This window comes from Trichomycterus rosablanca, chromosome 9 (genome assembly GCF_030014385.1).
Source record: "Trichomycterus rosablanca isolate fTriRos1 chromosome 9, fTriRos1.hap1, whole genome shotgun sequence".
Taxonomy (NCBI): domain Eukaryota; kingdom Metazoa; phylum Chordata; class Actinopteri; order Siluriformes; family Trichomycteridae; genus Trichomycterus; species Trichomycterus rosablanca.
Window position 1 is genome coordinate 22017319 of NC_085996.1, and position 17210 is coordinate 22034528.

The following is a 17210-nucleotide window of genomic DNA, read 5'->3' on the forward strand; positions in this document are numbered from 1 at the left end:
GGCCAAGGCTACAAGAAGATTGCCAACACCCTGAAACTGAGCTGCAGCACAGTGGCCAAGATCATCCAGCGTTTTAAAAGAGCAGGGTCCACTCAGAACAGACCTCGCGTTGGTCGTCCATAGAAGCTGAGTGCACGTGCTCAGCGTCACATCCAACTGCTGTCTTTGAAAGATAGGCGCAGGAGTGCTGTCAGCATTGCTGCAGAGATTGAAAAAGTGGGGGGTCAGCCTGTCAGTGCTCAGACCATACGCCGCACACTACATCAAATTGGTCTGCATGGCTGTCACCCCAGAAGGAAGCCTCTTCTGAAGTCTCTACACAAGAAAGCCCGCAAACAGTTTGCTGAAGACATGTCAACAAAGGACATGGATTACTGGAACCAAGATTAATTTGTTTGGTTCAGATGGTCTCAAGCATGTGTGGCGGCAATCAGGTGAGGAGTACAAAGATAAGTGTGTCATGCCTACAGTCAAGCATGGTGGTGGGAATGCCATGGTCTGGGGCTGCATGAGTGCAGCAGGTGTTGGGGAGTTACATTTCATTGAGGGACACATGAACTCCAATATGTACTGTGAAATACTGAAGCAGAGCATGATCCCCTCCCTCCGGAAACTGGGTCGCAGGGCAGTGTTCCAGCATGATAATGACCCCAAACACACCTCTAAGACGACCACTGCTTTATTGAAGAGGCTGAGGGTAAAGGTGATGGACTGGCCAAGCATGTCTCCAGACCTAAACCCAATAGAACATCTTTGGGGCATCATCAAGCGGAAGGTGGAGGAGCGCAAAGTCTCGAATATCTGCCAGCTCCGTGATGTCGTCATGGAGGAGGGGAAAAGCATTCCAGTGGCAACCTGTGAAGCTCTGGTAAACTCCATGCCCAGGAGAGTTAAGGCAGTTCTGGGAAATAATGGTGGCCACACAAAATATTGACACTTCAGGAACTTTCACTAAGGGGTGTACTCACTTTTGTTGCCGGTGGTTTAGACATTAATGGCTGTATATTGAGTTATTTTGAGGGAAGAATAAATTTACACTGTTATATAAGCTGCACACAGACTACTTTTCATTGTGTCAAAGTGTCATTTTGTCAGTGTTGTCCCATGAAAAGATATACTTAAATATCTGCAGAAATGTGAGGGGTGTACTCACTTTTGTGATACACTGTATATCAGCTGCAGTGCATTACAACTGATAAGATGCAGATGAGAGGCTGTCTGATTAAAGATAGCACCACAGTCAGTCATCTGCGCCTCCATGCCCCCTGCAGGGTATTAATGGCGGTGAGATTGGCATGCTTCTGTGATCTGAAGCTCAAAGCCATTACAACAGCAGGTGTAGAGTGATAGAGCGGTTGTCATAACAAGAGTTAGTAAAGGTACAGGTGTTAATACACCTGCATGAAGATAACAGAATGACATCATGCATGTGTCAGCGGATTTTATCATACAAGTTTGTCATCAGAGGTGTTTATAGTGCTGAACCTTCTGACCCCATCAGCTGACTTTTGTTTCAGCTGTTTAAAATAATGTATCAGAATGTTTGTTGTTGTGCTTGCACAGGTTGTCATGGATTATCTTCTGTGTTCTGGTTAGTTTATAATAATTGTGGATTTGGCATTTATTAAAATAAACGATGAATATGGAAATATTATATTTATATTCTATGATTAGCACATATTAGCACATGTTATTATTAGAATATGCATGTTTTTATTATATTAATAATTACTACTACTAATAATAATCACATTCTAGACAGGGTGCCCAGCTATTTCACACTCACTCATAAACTGCCATTCTTTTCGGTGTGTATTCTAGCTTTACACCCAGTAATCCAAACTTTGTAATCCAGGCTTTGAAACCATTAGAACCCTGAAAAACATCTTGGTTACTGAGGTTACTTAATAAAAAGAAGAATTAATATGACTGCTAAAACTGAGCCACATGTTGAACTGTTTAAAATTCTGTTCTGATGTGACTTGACTGACCTTTAATTGTATTTTGAACCTTGAAGGCATAAGAATAAAAAGCAGCTGCATCATACTTCTTGGAATCGCAACATTAATCATCAATTATCCATAAAGCGCAGTATAATAGCTTACAAGAAAGTTAAAGAAAATCTTTTCATTCCTTGGTTTGGCAGATACTTTTATCCAGCACAATTTACAACTGATGATGAGCAGCCATGAGGTCACATCTAGCCTAAGAAATTAACTGCTGAGCTACTACTCCACTGTAAAAGCCCACATTAGAGTCACACCTAAATGTGAGATTGGAAGACAACCAATTCCAAAACTATTAATTTTGTTTTAATAATGAATTTGCTCAGTCTTCACTATTCTGAGGATGTTTTCCACAAGTTCTTTGTTCACTGTTTGCCTGTGTGTGTATACATATATATATATATATATATATATATATATATATATATATATATATATATTAGGGCTGTCGAAGTTAACGCGATAATAACGCATTAACGCAATCTCAATTTAACGCGATTTAAAAAAATAGTGCCGTTAACGCAGATTCTAATTCATGTTGAGACTTGACTTGTAGAACCAACGTTTTAATGTCGGACTTGCCACCGTTGTTCATTTGCGGTTTGTTAAAATAATATAACTGAGCGTCGTAGGGATGCACTTGCATAATAAAGAAATAAATACACGGTATATTCACAAGTTGTCGGGAGCAAAACACTTTATTAACTTAATCTGTTACGGCACTGAATACCGGAGTCAAGCACGCTAGTCCATGAACTATGGAAGCCCCAAAAGGGTCAAAACACACTCACTTCGTGTAGAAACGTCCACTTTTCACATTTCACTTAAAAAACCTTGTTTTCTATAACATTTACACAGATTTTATTTAATGCGATTAATCGCGATTAACTATATGAAATTCTGAGATTAATCGCGATTAAATTTTTTAATCGTTTGACAGCCCTAATATATATATATATATATATATATATATATATATATATATATATATATATGTGTGTGTGTGTGTGTGTGTGTGTGTGATATATTTTTGGACTATTCTCAGTCCAGCAGTGACAGTGAGGTGTTTAAAAACTCCATCAGCCTTGCTGATCCACTCATACGAGCACAACACACACTAACACACCACCACCATGTTAGTGTCACTGCAGTGCTGAGAATGATCCAACACCCAAATAATACCTGCTCTGTAGTGGTCCTGGGAGAGTCCTGACCATTGAAGAACAGCATGAAAGGGGGCTAACAAAGCATGCAGACAAACAAATGGACTACAGTCAGTAATTGTAGCACTACAAAGTGCTTCTATATGGTACAGGGGTTGGACAAAATAACTGAAACACCTGGTTTTAGACCACAATAATTTATTAGTATGGTGTAGGGCCTCCTTTTGCGGCCAATACAGCGTCAATTCGTCTTGGAAATGACATATACAAGTCCTGCACAGTGGTCAGAGGGATTTTAAGCCATTCTTCTTGCAGGATAGTGGCCAGGTCACTACGTGATGCTGGTGGAGGAAAACGTTTCCTGACTCGCTTCTCCAAAACACCCCAAAGTGGCTCAATAATATTTAGATCTGGTGACTGTGCAGGCCATGGGAGATGTTCAACTTCACTTTCATGTTCATCAAACCAATCTTTCACCAGTCTTGCTGTGTGTATTGGTGCATTGTCATCCTGATACACGGCACCGCCATTGGATGCACATGGTCCTCCAGAATGGTTCGGTAGTCCTTGGCAGTGACGCGCCCATCTAGCACAAGTATTGGGCCAAGGGAATGCCATGATATGGCAGCCCAAACCATCACTGATCCACCCCCATGCTTCACTCTGGGCATGCAACAGTCTGGGTGGTACGCTTCTTTGGGGCTTCTCCACACCGTAACTCTCCCGGATGTGGGGAAAACAGTAAAGGTGGACTCATCAGAGAACAATACATGTTTCACATTGTCCACAGCCCAAGATTTGCGCTTCTTGCACCATTGAAACCGACGTTTGGCATTGGCACGAGTGACCAAAGGTTTGGCTATAGCAGCCCGGCCGTGTATATTGACCCTGTGGAGCTCCCGACGGACAGTTCTGGTGGAAACAGGAGAGTTGAGGTGCACATTTAACTCTGCCGTGATTTGGGCAGCCATGGTTTTATGTTTTTTGGATACAATCTGGGTTAGCACCCGAACATCCCTTTCAGACAGCTTCCTCTTGCGTCCACAGTTAATCCTGTTGGATGTGGTTTGTCCTTCTTGGTGGTATGCTGACATTACCCTGGATACTGTGGCTCTTGATACATCGCAAAGACTTGCTGTCTTGGTCACAGATGCGCCAGCAAGACGTGCACCAACAATTTGTCCTCTTTTGAACTCTGGTATGTCACCCATAATGTTGTGTGCATTGCAATATTTTGAGCAAAACTGTGCTCTTACCCTGCTAATTGAACCTTCACACTCTGCTCTTACTGGTGCAATGTGCAATTAATGAAGATTGGCCACCAGACTGGTCCAATTTAGCCATGAAACCTCCCACACTAAAATGACAGGTGTTTCAGTTATTTTGTCCAACCCCTGTAAGTGGAGCTGATTGGTGTGTGTGTGTGTATATATATATATATATATATATATATATATATACAGTATATATATATATATATATATATATATATATATATATATATATATATATATATATTTACAAAAACAAACAAATCAGAGGCATATCAGATATTTCAAGACACTTCAGTTTCTTTACACAGAATGCATGATACCATGAGAAACAGCAAAAAATAAACACACACACTCCCACCACAAACACTGTTATTTACCTGATTCTTTTTACATGACATCATCTCTTTAAGCCACCTCTAACCAAACAAAAGTAGGTATGCAAACATGGGCAAAACCTTTTCCCAGAAACTTCAGAAGCAGGAGCATTAGAAAACTTCAAAGCCCACACTATTTAAAATACCATGTTTTATGTGCAGCTTTGAGTTATGGTATTCCCTATTATATCATGCTTTTTGAGTATGTGAGTGCTTATAGTGGGTGATTGAGAAATGCATACATCAGTGGTTATTTGTGCATACAATGAGAGTTTGCACAGTAATGTGAAACATTAAATTGTATTTTAGACTTGCCTGCTTGAGTCAGCTAAATGATCAAACTTAGTGGCAAAAGTCAAAGTTAATGTTAGTAGAAGGTTTCACTATATAATCAGTCTGTTTTTAAAGTAGGATATACGCTTGCATGTAAGCATTTTTGAGCAATAGTGAAATACAAGTACAACCCCTGTTTTCCAGAGGTTGGAACATTTTGTAAAATGCTTTACTGACAAAAGTAAAAAAGAATAGATTTCCAAGGTTTTCTGTAACAGGTTCACCTGCATTACAGTATTATGCCCACCTGCCATGCCATCTTTTCCTGGGAATTCAGACTGCACTTATTGGTCATCACTACAGAGCCAAAACACCAAAACAACCTTTTTTAATTCTTACTCTTTATTACACACTTTCTCCACTGGGGGCTATGGATGTTTCGTGCTATTCATATGTTTCTTTGTTTATGTTTTTGGCCACCTTCTTTATTTTTTTAATATTTTTCACTGACACTTTTGTTTGTGTCTTTTTAGCCACATTAATGTTGTACCTTGGTTAAGCATCCTGCATTTTCAGTTTTTGTTGTTGTGGGACTACATCTGCGCCTTACTAGCAAAACACAACCAGCCTTGTTACAATTTTCACTGACCAACTTACTTATATTTTGTAAACATATTTAAAACTTAATGCGTGCACTCTGTTATGAGGCATGTTGTACCTCACCTGCAAGAATTTAAAATTAACCCTATTAGCAGGACGCTTATCCAAAGTTGAACATTACTGTGGTTAAAAAGCCACAGACAAAAGGGTTAAAGGAAAATCAAAGCAGTAGCCAAAATAACAGAAACAAAGTAACAAATAAAAGACCCCAAAACATCATGCAACAGAGAAAGTTAAGTGCAGAAATGAAAACTGGATGTCACGATAAAACAAGTTCTCAAAAAAAAGATAAATGAAAAAAGAAAACCAGAACTATCATGGGATGCTATGCACAACAGCACCCACCCCATCAACTGGCACAGCCCAAACCCAGCATGGGTCAAAACATCCCAATACCCTTCCCAAAAAGGGCCATCATGCCAACTCTGGAGCAACTAACTCATCCAGGGTGATTCCCTTGTCAGGTCTGAAAAAGGCCAAGACACAGACTGAGTTACAAGAATGAGATAAAAGTGTGCTGCCATCAGAAAACCGGACCGGACAGAGCCCAGCACACTTTTGTCTGGTTTTTTTTTTGGTTTGTTTATTCCATTTCAGTTTTATGTAACATTCGCTTTTCATGCTGTTTCATTGCAAACAAAAGAAATAAACATGTGAAAACTAAAGCTTGGAGAAGCTTTTGCTAAATGAAGTGCTTGAATGCCAACATTTTGTCCATCTCTACAGTCATGTGAAAAAGTTAGGATACCCCATGAGAACCTTTGTCTTTTTGAACATATTTAAACATATGGACATTTAAACTACATTTCATCAGTACGAAGAGATGGAGCTTATATCATTAAACAAATAAAACAGAAAAAAATACTTTTAAACTCATGTTGTAAAATGTAATGAACAAAAATGAAAATGTATTGTGAGGAAAAAGTTAGGACACCCTATGCCCTAATAGCTGGTATTTGCCCCTTTGGTTGAAATAACCTCAATTAGACGTTTCCTATAACCATCTACCAGTCTCTGACATTGACTGAGAGAAAGTTTTTTCCACTCCTCCATGCAGAATTTCTTCAGCTGTGTGAGGTTTGAGGCGTTTCTTGCATGCACAGCCCGTTTCAAATCACCCCACAGCATATCAATAGGATTAAGATCCGGGCTTTGACTTGGCCATTCCAGAACTCTCCATTTCTTTCTTTTGAGCCATTCCTTGGTGGATTTACTGAAATGTTTGGGGTTGTTGGCATGTTGCATGGTCCACCTCCACTTCAGCTTCAGTTTTTGGACAGATGGTCTTACATTTTCCTCAGGCACCCTCTGATACAGGAAAGAATTCATCATGGATTCTATAATGGAGAGCTTGCCAGGCCCTGCTGCTGCAAAGCAGCCCCAAACCATGATATTTCCACCTCCATGCTTCACAGTTGGTATGAGGTTCTTGTGCTCAAATGCTGGGTTTGGTTTGCGCCAAACATGTTTTCTGTTACTGTGCCCAAATAAATCAGCTTCGGATTCATCTGTCCAAAGCACATTGTTCCAGAAGTCCTGGTCATTGTCTAGGTGTTCTCTGGCCAACTTTAGTCTTGCCCTGATGTTTTTTTGACAGCAAGGGTTTCCTTCTTGCACACCTCCCATGAAAATCAAACTTGTGCAGTCTCTTTCTGATGGTAGATGCATGTATCTTGGCATCAACTGTGGCAAGAGCTACCTGTAGGTCCCGTGATGACATTGTAGGATTATTGGAGACTTCTTTACACATCTTGTAAAGGACGGCCTGACCTGGCCATGTTGGCAGTTGTTTTGAATGTTCACCACTTGTAAATGATTTTCCGGACAGTGGAATGGCTGATTTCTAATTGTTTTGAGATCGTTTTAAATCCCTTCCCAGACTCATATGCATCTATAACATTCTTTCTGAAGGCCTCAGAGAGCTCTTTAGATCTCACCATGGTGATACCACTCACTTCAACAATCAAGAGCAAAACGAAATAATGTCTGAGATTTAAATAAAACTCCAATGTCCTCTAACTTAGGTGTCCTAACTTTTTCCTCACAATACATTTCTATTTTTGTTCATTACATTTTACAACTTGTGTTTAAAAGTATTTTTTTAACATTTTATTTGTTTAGTTATATAAGCTCCATCTCTCAACACTGTTATGAAGCTCAGATGTTCATATCTTTAAATATGTTCAAAAAGACAAAGGTTTTCATGGGATGTCCTAACTTTTTTACATGACTGTATATTTAGGGGGGATAAGATGTAATTTAAATATATCATTTTTATACTGTATGTTACCAAGTAACTAAAAAACAGTATATTCAGTACTCAGTCATTAAAGGTATTCTGCCCAACATCACATTGAACTATATCTCTTGCTCCATCGCTTACTTCATTATAAATTTATAATAATAATTAATAGGGCAGTTGTAACCTAGCGGTTAAGGTACTGGACTAGTAATCAAAAGGTCGCTGGTTCAAGCCCCACTGCTGCCAGGTTGCTGCTGTTGGGTCCTTAAGCAAGGCTCTTAACCCTTAATTGCTCAGAGTGTATACTGTCACAGTACTGCAGGTCGCTTTGGATAAAGGCGTCTGCTAAATGCCAAAAATGTAAATGTAATAAAAAATAACAATTTGCATGACACACACAGTTAATCGAAAACTTAATTCTGCTTGTTTTAGTCCTATATTTCTAAAAGAGGAATGCACTGTTCTTTTCTAACCACTTCATTTAAACTTTACTGTGGAAAAAACAAGAACGTTTCATTTATGGAATTTTTCCAACCACTGCAATTCTGTTTACCCACACAAAGCAAACATGAGAAGCACCTCTGGCCCATTATCTCTTCTCATTTAAGAAGCTATGTAAACAAAAACAGGAAAAACCAGGTGTTTGTGGCTGAAGCACTTGTCAACCGCATTCAATGCCGTGAGAACTTCCAAGACCACACAAAGCTTTTAACCCCTAAGCTTAGGTCTAAAGTTAATTATTATCACCTTCCAATATTTACAATTTCCTTATATTTATATTAAAATATTAGAGCTCCAATTTACTAAGATCACAAATAAAGAGCATTATGCATGTAGTCTTATAGGTTGTGTGTAGTCATATGTCCTTTTTTTATGTCCTTTTTTTTTTGCATTGTTCCAAATTTTTCTCCCCAATCTAGTCGTATTCAATTACACGATTGCACTATGCTTCCTTTCTACTGATGCTGATCCCCACTGCTGATTGAGGAGAGCGAAACTGTCACACACCCCCTACGACAAGTGTGTAGTAGCCGACTTTTCACCCGCACGAAGCGAGTTCATATGCAGATCAGCTTTGTGTACGGAGAGCCACACCCTGTCCACTGCATTATTCCTCGACAATGTGCAGGTGCCATTAATCAGCCAGCAGAGGTCGTAAGTGCATCAGTTATGAGGTCCCTCTCCGGCCAATCGTTGTTCATACAGCCGCCCAGCCCAACCGGATGGCAGAGCTGACATTTCGAACTCATCAACTCTGGAGTGCTAGCGTGTTTTATCGCTGCGTCACGTCATATGACATTTTGCACATGACCATCATGAAGTGGTTAGTAAAAAGTTAATGAAGAAACTGTTGTAATATAATGTGGTCATGTGATTTTGGTTAAATTCTGTATACATTTAAATTAATTCAATTAAGGGTAAAACTTTCCATGTGGTTAAATAGTAGAATATAAGATTGGGCAATCACTTCATTTTGTAATGCAAAAAAACAAATAAACAGTACTTGACAGTGACATGACAATGTGTGTGTGTGTGTGTAAATGTGTGTGTGTGTGTGTGTAAATGTGTGTGTGTGTGTGTGTGTGTGTAAATGTGTGTGTGTGTGTAAATGTGTCAAAGGGGAAAGCTTGGCACGGTAATCCTTGCTTATTGCAGAAAGCAACTGCACAGAGCATTTTTAGAAACAAGCCGGGGAACTCCTGCTAAGACCTGGCAACCCCATCAAAGAGTTTGCCCAAGGGAAATTCGTAATAAATGGGGAGAAACTATTAAGTTCCTGAGTAATGAAGACCTATATGATACACTGGCACACAACACCACTTGTCTGCATTCAGGGAATTCTCATGGTTCTTCAAAGGAGAAGCATTACTTCCTCTTCACTTTGTTTCCAATTAGTTTTATAATAATAGGAAACATTTCGTCCTGCTGGGTGCCAGCCTCATGCTTATTTACATGTTTTTATGTGTGTGTATGTGTTTGTTTTACCAGGCTGAACGTGTTAATGCTCATAAACAGATGTCTTCCAGCACTAGGTATTCATACAGCCTGTATTAACTTTTGGCTTATAAACTCTGCCAGTGAGAATTTTCACACTCTTCTGACGAAGAAAAAAACTGAGAAGATATAAAACAGCTTAGCTGTAAAGTTTACCCAACAGTAGGACCAGATTACATAAAATTTTAATGAAATAGAAACCCAGTGTTGTTAAAACATTCACATTGAGTGATTTCAGATGATTAAAACATAATACTGCAAAATATTACAACCCCAAATCAGAATAAGTTGGGGCAGTGTGGAAAAGGCAAATAAAATGAAATAAAAATGCAGTGTTCCTTACATTTACTTTGCCTTTTATTTGATTGCAGACAGTCTGAACCTGAGATATTTCATGTTTTGTCTTCTCAACTTCATTTCATTTATTAATAAACATTTATTCCTGCATTTCAGGCCTGCAACACATTCCAAAAACAGTCAGGACAGGGGCAGTTTAGAGCTAGTAATGAGGTGAAAAACTAAATAAGTCTTTAATGAACAAATATGATCAGAGGATCTCCAGTTTGTCAACAAATGTGTGAGAAAATGATTGAAATGTTTAAAAACAATGTACCTCAAAAAAGGATTGGAAGAGATTTGCATATTTCTCCCTCTACAGTGCATAATGTCATTAAACCATTCAAGGAATCGGGAGGAATTTCAGTGTGTAAAAGCCAAGGCCGCAAACTTAAGCTAAACGCCCGTGATCTTCCATCCCTCAGACGGCACTGCATCAAGAACCACCACTCAACAATAGCTGATATAACCACATGGGTGAGGGATTACTTTGGCAAACCTTTATCAAGCACTACAATACGGAGTTACATGCACAAATGCCACATAAAACTTTACTGTGCAAAAAAGAAGCCTTATGTTAACTATGTCCAGAAGCGGTGATGACCTCTCTGGGATCTGAGGCATCTAGGATGGACCATCACACAGTGGAAATGTGTATTGTGGTCAGATGAATCAGCATTCCAGGGTTTTTTTGGGGGGGGAAATGGACACTGTGTGCTCAAGTCCAAAAGCCAGGGTCTGTCATGGTATGGGGCTGTGTCAGTGCCCTTGACAAAGGTCATTAACACTTCTGTGATGGCAGCATTAATGCAGAAAAGTACATTGAGATCTTTTCCAGGGACGTCCATGCATTTTTCAACAAGACAATGCAAAACCACATGCTGCACACATTACAAAGGCATGGCCTGCCTGCAGTCCTGACCTATACCCAATGGAGAACGTGTGGAGAATTTTGAAACAAAAAATGCGACAATGACGACCCTGTACTGTTGCACATCTTAAGACGTGTTTGCAGGAAGAATGGCACAAAATAAAACATGAAACACTAAATCACTTGGTATCCTCGGTGCCAAAACATCTTTTAAGTGTGGTGAAAAAAATGGCAACATTACAAAGTGGTAAACGCTTTACTGTCCCAACTTTTTTTGGAATGTGTTGCAGGCCTGAAATGCAGGAATGGATGTTTATTAATAAATGAAATGAAGTTGAGCAGACACAACATAAAATATCTCAGGTTCATCCTGTCTGCAATCAAATAAAAGTCAAAGTAAATGTAAGAAACTTACATTTCTTTTTTTATTATTATTTGCATTTTCCATGCTGTCCCAACTTTTCCTGATTTGGGGTTGTATTTATTTTATTCCAGGGACAAATAATTTAGGTGCCCCCCAAACTGTTGCACCATCTTTAACAGCAACAGTCTTTCACATTACCATTACCAGGAACATTTGGATATAAAATGCTCATTGCTGGTCTTACCAAAGAATCTCTGGGTTCAAGTCAGAACTTTGAGTATGTCAGTTCAAAACTTTAATTTTGTTTATTTTCAACCATTTAGATTTGAATCTGCTGTTGGGTTTTGAAACGCTCTGGTGCGTAACTTAATCAGCCTGCGCTTTAGCTCATGGACAGATGGCCTAAAAAATTTTCTCAAAACCTTTCTGATACATAGCTGAATCATTCCCTCAATAATGTCAAGTCTTCCAGGGTCTGATGCAGCACGGCACCCCAACATCATCACAAAACCATTGCCAAGTGTGGCTGTTGGTATAATGTTCCTCCTGTGAAATCTATGTTTAATTTTTACCAGCCACGATCACAGTTTTGAATCTTCTGTTTATAAAACTTATTCCAAAAGGGTTCATTTTCTAGCTGCTTTCTTGCAAATGCCAGGCTACCACTAAACATTCATAATCAACTTTTCTCTTTGCTACCCTGCTGTAGATTTCATTTTTGTATGTATGTGTTGTCATTACTGTGTGTATTGTTGCTTAGACAATGGACAATACTTTGCAGACTGGTCACTTTTAGATTTACTACTGTTTTATGTTTCCTCTATTAAGAGATAATCCTGGGCGGCACGGTGGCTCAGTGGGTAGCGCTGTCGTCTCACAGCAAGGTCCTGTATTCGATCCCCCTGTGGAGCAGTTCGGGTCCTGTCTGTGTGGAGTTTAAATGTTCTCCCCGTGCCTGTGTGGGTTTCCTCCGGGTGCTCCTGTTTCCTCCCACAGTCCAAAGACATGCAAGTGAGGTGAATTGGAGATACAAAATTGTCCATGAAAATTGTCCGTGAAATAATGAATCTTAAAGGTTAACATGTAAAGGTTAAGGTGTAAAGGTTAACTACCTGTTCTGTCATGAATGTAATCAAAGTGTGTATGATGTTAAAATCCTAATAAACAAACAAACAACTTTTTTCTCAACTCTCCTGGATTTCCTTTGGATTGTAGCACAGTGCTTTGTAGTAGCCTTGTTTCTACACACATTGTCCATTTTATCAGCTTCACTTACCATATAGAAGCACTTTGTAGTTCTACAATTACTGACTGTAGTCTATCTGTTTCTCTGCATGCTTTGTTAGCCTGCTTTCACCCTGCTTTCATGGTCAGGACTCTCCCAGGACCACTACAGAGTAGGTATTATTTGGGTAGTGGATCATTCTCAGCACTGCAGTGACACTGACATGGTGGTGGTGTGTTAGTGTGTGTTGTGCTGGTATGAGTGGATCAGACACAGCAGCACTGACAGCACCCCAGCCAACAGCACCCCGTGGGCAGTGACCACTGATGAAAGTCTAGAAGATGACCAACTCAAACAGCAGCAATAGATGAGCGATCGTCTCTGACTTTTCATCTACAAGGTGGACCAACTAGGTAGGAGTGTCTAATAGAGTGGACAGTGAGTGGACACTGTATTTAAAAACTCCAGCAGCGCTGCTGTGTCTAATCCACTCATACCAGCACAACAAAGCATGCAGAAAAACAGATGGACTACAGTTAGTAGTTGTAGAACTATAAAGTGCTTCTATATGGTAAGTGGAGCTGATAAAATGGACAGTGAGTGTAATGTAATGTTATGTAATGTTATGGCTGATCAGTGTTTCAGTAATATGATGTTTATTTAATTATCATGTCCTTAGGACCCTGTTTCTGTGACAGATCTACTGTACGTAATATTTATTGGCTGGTTTTAATCACAACAGTCCAATTAAATTACACAAAGAAACAACCTGATATTAAGGTTTTAGGGTTCAAGCCACACAGCCACTAAGCTGTAAATGTTGGACCCATGTTCAAGGTCCTAAACCCTCAAATGTCTCCATTAAGTCACTTAAAAAGTGTTTGTTCTGTTGGCTACTTTTGACGGTAAAAAGACCAATGCTGCCTAATACATTTAATGTTTTCCAGTACAGTAAATAACATGGGCCTCCCTTTTAAAAAAGAAATGTGATTTAATAGGGATACACAACTTAAACCAATACAGTATGCTATTGCATCTTGGCCTCTAGACCTTAAGTAACTTTAATTCTAGGTGCTTTTTAACTAAAATAATTAGTAGTTACATTTCATTGCAGTTTTACAGTGACATTTATTGCATGTAGATTTGTGTTTGTATATGACATGGTTGCTAAGAAGTTTGATGCCAGTGTAGTTAAGGAGCTGAACAGGGTTAGTGTATAACTGTCATAAATTACTGCAACAAGTCTGTTCTTTAAAAAGAGATTTTCTTTTTGACTGTATAATCTAAATGTATTGCCAGAGGGACCACATAGCTTGAACCAGATGTGAAATTTGCTGTAAGTATTGCATGCACACACGCATACGGTATGTATTACACTCGAGCTGCAGTACTCGAATTTGTACACACTTACATATATATTACACAAAGAACCATGTTCTTAGAGGCCACCATACACAGCACTAACCATTAAACCATAGAGACCAGACACAATCTACTCCTCCACCCTCATTCAGGTCCATATCTTCACCTTCAAATGTCCTTTAAGGTCCTCATAAGAGCAAATTAGTGTTTCATTTTAAAGAAAAGCACAGCTTTGTGTTATTTAGGCATCACCCAGCTATTACTTACAGCTATGGTTAATAATAATCTGTTCACTAACTTTACCTCCATGGTTGAGGCGCATCAGGATCAGGTGTGTATACACCGATTAGCTATAACATTAAAACCTCCTCCTTGTTTCTACACTCACTGTCCATTTTATCAGCTCCACTTACCATATAGAAGCACTTTGTAGTTCTACAATTACTGGCTGTAGTCCATTTGTTTCTCTGAAAGCTTTGTTAGCCCCCTTTCATGCTGTTCTTCAATGGTCAGGACCCCCACAGGACCACTACAGAGTAGGTATTATTTGGGTGGTGGGTCATTCTCAACACTGCAGTGACACTGACATGGTGGTGGTGTGTTAGTGTGTGTTGTGCTGGTATAAGAGGATCAGACACAGCAGCTGATGGAGTTTTCAAACACATCACTGTCCCTGCTGGACTGAGAATAGTCCACCAACCAAAAATATAGCACCCTGTGGGCAGCATCCTGTGGACTACAGTCAGTAATTGTAGAGCTATAAAGTGTTTCTATATGGTTAGTGGAGCTTATAAAATAGACAGTGAGTGTAGAAACAAGGTGGTGATCATAATGTTATGCCTGATCAGTATATATATATATATAGTTATCTGAATGAAGTGTTGAGATTAAAACCGTAGGCTTGATCTGTATATTTGAAATGCAACAGCGCCATCTAGAGCCTAGTAACAGTTCATTTAAATACCTGGGCCTAACTCAATTTGACACAGACGGCTGGTCAAACAGTTTGTACCTGGCATTCTTGTACAATCTTATAATGCTCTCCTATGGCACAATAGCATACTATACTATACTATACTAGCAACTGTTAAATCTTAGAACAACACCATTGCCATTTTATTCAATTAATCATTTAACCTCGCTTACTTATTACCCAAGAAGGGGTGGGGGTAGACAGGACAGTGCACGTTGAAAAGTGTCAAGTCATGGGATGGTTGCAAAACTATTTATACCAGCACTGAGGTACACAGAGAGATCTGGTTCCTCTCCAGCTAAGTATTTACAAATGCCTTTCTTAACTATCACGGCCAGTGATAGCTCAGTGGTTAAGGTACTGGACTAGTAAACAGAAGGTTGCCGGTTCAAGCCCCGCCACCACCAAGTTGCCACTGTTGGGTCCCTGAGCAAGGCCCTTAACCCTTAATTGCTCATCGTGTCCCGCTCATTGTGTAAGTCGCTTTGGATAAAAGCGTCTGCTGAAAATGTAAATGTTAACTACAATGTTAATTCCAAGGTGTACGTAAGTAATTTAATTATATATAAATACAAAAAGCAGTTATTTGTAAATATACTATATTTTAATACTAAAACATTTTTTTTTACAAATTACTGCTTTTTGTCGTTCACAAGTTGTCAACACAGTCATGGACAGTTTTGTGTATCCAATTCACCTCACTGTGCGGCATGGTGGCTAAGTGGGTTTCCTCCAGGAGCTCCGGTTTCCTCCCACAGTCCAAAAACATACAGTCAGGTTAATTGGAGACACTGAATTACCCTATAGGAGAATGGGTGTGAATGTGTGTGTGTGTGTTTGTGTGTGTGTGTCTGCCCTGCGATGGAGCTGGGATAGGCTCCAGCACTGCCCCCGTGACCCTAATTGGATAAGCAGTTAAGACAGTGAGTGTCAGCATGTCTTTGGACTGTGGGAGGAAACCAGAGCTACCAGAGGAAACCCACACAGACACGGGGAGAACCTGCAAACTCCACACAGAAAGGACACACAGAAAGGACACACAGAAAGGAGCCCCACCTGGGGATCAAACCCAGGTCCTTCTTGCTGTGAGGCGACAATGCTACCCACTGAGCCACTGTGCCGCCCCACACCTTGGAATTTAAGTATAAGATAAGTATTTGATGCCATGATTGTCTTAATTTTAAAGGCATCTAATGTGATGCCTTCAAAACAGTTGGTGAGAACAGGGTAATGTCACTGGTAAGGTAACGTTGCACAGATGAACAGGTGAAAATGTAACAGGTGATCCAATCATAACTGGTAATAAAAGAAGCAGCAGAAACAGTAGGTCAGTTGTTTGTGATCCTTAACTTTAGGAACAATGTTTCCTAATGCATGACTGCAAGAAATTTGTGGATTTCACAATCTACAGTTAGAAGCATAGTTCCATTAAATCCAGAGAATCCAGAGGAATCTCTGTGTTTAGGGCAAGTGACCTTTTATGAGCTGTAGTCTGACAAGTCTTCTTTCAAGCGTTTTTTGAAAATAATAAGAAAATGCAAGTGCTGGACTGGCCTGTCTCTCATTGAAAGCATGTGGTGCATTGTAATGCACAAGAGTTAAATCAAGCATGAATTGGGAAAGAATGTACCATAACAACTACAACAATTGGTGTCATCAGTTCTTAATAATACAAGGGATCTTCAAAAAGTTTCCATGCTTTTATATTTCGGTTGGAAACGGTGAGGGTGGGAGGAGTAGTAATTGGTTGTGTCTGAGAGAGAGCTTATAGTCCAGATTTAGAGCCATCTGATTTCCACCTCTTTAGACGCTCAATGAAGCTTTAAGGGGAAGAAGATTTTCATGTGATGATGATGTGACATCAGTGGCTACGCTTAACCAAAAACTAAAATGGTATGTCGCTGGGAAAAATGCATCGGAAGGTAACTGTATAGAAAAGTGATGTAAATTTTTTTGGAAATTCTAAATAAATAGAGTGTGGACACTTTTTGAAGAACCCTCATAATATTAAAAGTAAGTAACACAGTATATTTATATATATATTTAAAAATCAATTTAACTTATTAAGTTGTTCAATTGAAACAATACATTT

General features: G+C 39.4%; 1 protein-coding gene across 3 annotated transcripts in view; it reads right to left on the reverse strand.

Annotated features, from left to right (window-relative positions):
- palld (palladin, cytoskeletal associated protein) overlaps nucleotides 1-17210 on the reverse strand; it is a 149846-nt gene that overhangs the window by 119367 nt on the left and 13269 nt on the right. The gene's annotated exons all lie outside the window — the stretch shown is intronic.